Source organism: Alosa sapidissima, chromosome 11 (assembly GCF_018492685.1).
Source record: "Alosa sapidissima isolate fAloSap1 chromosome 11, fAloSap1.pri, whole genome shotgun sequence".
NCBI lineage: Eukaryota > Metazoa > Chordata > Actinopteri > Clupeiformes > Clupeidae > Alosa > Alosa sapidissima.
Genome location: NC_055967.1, coordinates 27,198,088 through 27,200,638, shown reverse-complemented (window position 1 = coordinate 27,200,638; position 2,551 = coordinate 27,198,088). Strand labels below are relative to the sequence as shown.

Genomic DNA, 2,551 nt, shown 5'->3' with positions numbered 1-2,551 from the left:
CATTTGTATGAGGCAGTAGGAGTTCACAGACCAGATATCTCGAAACTGTTAGAGGCCTGTAAACTGTACAAATTAAAAACTGAATGCTGACTGACTGCCCCACAGTCACTATCCTCTTCAATAGTTTCCATTTTTATTGGAGTCATTGGTGATTGCAGAGCATTACAGACTTACAGACACATGTCACAACCTGCAACTGTAATCTGTAAACTAGATATTCTTTATTGAACTAAACATTGCATATTGCAAAGAAAAATAATAGTTTTGAACGGACTGAAAAAGTTGCCAAATGCTGTTGGGACATCTCAATCTCCTGTGCGTGTGTGTGTGTATGTGTGTGTGTGTGTGTGTGTGTGTGTGTGTGTATGTGTGTGTGTGTGTGTGTGTGTGTGTTTGTATGTGTGTGTGTGTGTGTGTGTGTGTGTGTGTGTGTGTGTGTGTGAGAGAGTGAGTGGTTTTGACGGAAAGAGAGTGAGTGGTGTGACGGAGAAAAAGACATTGAGGGTATTCGACACAGAGACACACAAGGAATCCTCGCCAGCCCCTTGGATCCAGTAAAGGCCTTGAGAATGAAAGCGTGTTCAGCCAATCGCATTTAAGGCCTTGAGAATGGGAGCGTGTTAAGCCACCATCGGGTTTAAGGTCTTGAGAATGAGAATGAGATTGAGAATGAGAATTTCCTTTTCTGAGGATAAATAAAGTGAAACTTGAACTTGAGCGTTTAAGGCCTTGAGAATGTGAGCGTGTTAAGCCACTATCGCGTTTAAGGCCTTGAGAATGTGAGCGTGTTCAGCCACCATCGCGTTTAAAGCCTTGAGAATGTGAGCGTGTTCAGCCACCATCGCGTTTAAGGCCTTGAGAATGTGAGCGTGTTCAGCCACTATCGCGTTTAAGGCCTTGAGAATGTGAGCGTGTTCAGCCACCATCGCGTTTAAGGTCTTGAGAATGTGAGCGTGTTCAGCCACCATCGCGTTTGTGATTGATTCAGCCTATTCCTCCCCTGCTCAAATCCCATTTAGATCCCTCAGATAAAAATTACACTCTGGCAACTGCTGTTCCGCTCGGAGAACACGGGCAAACGGAGCCCAGAACCATGTCCGGCCTAATGAGAACGTGCCCTCGGGCAGTTCTCATCTCCACACCTGAAAAAAAAGGAACCGTTCTCATTACAAATTCAGTGAAGAAGATAAACCTACATGCTAATTGGTCTCATAAAAATGATTCAGGTGTTTCCAGTGACATCTCAGATAACGGCCAAACTGTCACTGTCCTACATATTTAGGCCTAATTGTATATGTTATACAGGGACAGCTGTCCATTTTTCAACATGGCGTAACAAGCATGGAAATCACGTTCCTAAGGGGACAGTGGGGTCGCCGATAAACTGAGAGAGATACCCACGTGCCCGACAGACTATCAGACTCAAGCATAATTAAGAGCCTTGACCTTGGACGCAGAGTGCACTCTATTTCACAGTCCACCTGTATGTGTGTGTGCGTGTGTGTGTGTGTGTGTGTGTGTGTGTGTGTGTGTGAGTGTATGATTGCGTGTGTGTGTTTGTGTGTGTCCAATCCAATAGGCTATTGGTGTTAAGGCAAGCACACACTGTCCTTGATAGCCCGTGCGGAGGACACCAGATCATTAAAGCTGAAATTGGCCCGTGGGAGCCGTTATCAGAGCCGTCGCCGTTTCCTGGCACACGGGAGGGAGAGCGCACGTTTTTACGGCCTGCTTTTAAAAAGACTGCAGGGTGGCCACACATGGGGCGGTTATTGTGCATGACCACCCCCAACACACACACACACGCATGCATTCATACACGCATACGTTCATACATAGATGTGCACGCACACACAAATTCATGCACACACTCACGCAAAGAAACAGAAAAAAAATCTAACTCAAATAGCAGTACACGTCATCTCACCAGGTGTTTCTTTCACAAGGTGTATGGTGCTGACATCATCTCACTGCGTTCCACTGTTATCGACCTCTCGTAAGATAACCCGTCCATCTGTTTCCAGAAGTTTCCGAAAGGGGGATTAGGTGAAGGCATGACACTGAAGATTGGCATGAATATCAAACCCAGGTGTGTCCAGTCTGCAGCCGCCAGTCTGCGATGAGCATGACAAAAACACTGTTTTCTCTCTAAACACTCTCTAAAGCTTATACACATGCACTGTAGGATGATTGTTTGTTTAACAAAAAATGGCTCATAGACTACACATATGATAGTGAAAACTGCCAGAGGCCCTTAAGAGTGTGTGTGTGTGTGTGTGTGTGTGTGTGTGTGTGTGTGTGTGTGTGAAAATATATTTGTGCATGAGTGATGTGCATGTCATACATGTAGGTATGTCGATGTCAGAGTGAGAGAGTGTGTAAGAGAGAATTATTTTGTGTGTGTGTGTGTGTGTGTGTGTGTGTGTCAGTGAATGAGTGTCCCTATTCAGTTCTCTATCTCTCTATAACTCTCTCTCTCTCTCTCTCTCTTTCTGTCTCTCCCACTCTCAGTGGAGGCGGCGTCTGTCCTGGCTGATCTGAGAGAGTATGA

General features: G+C 45.5%; 1 long non-coding RNA gene across 1 annotated transcript in view; it reads left to right on the top strand.

The window, feature by feature from the left end:
* Positions 1 to 2,338, top strand: part of LOC121724698 — a 17,148-nt gene extending 14,810 nt beyond the window's left edge. Inside the window, exon 3 of the long non-coding RNA XR_006035267.1 lies at positions 2,328 to 2,338. This is a non-coding gene — a long non-coding RNA (uncharacterized LOC121724698). The remainder of the gene's footprint in view (positions 1 to 2,327) is intronic.
* The last annotated feature ends 213 nt before the right edge of the window (positions 2,339 to 2,551 follow it).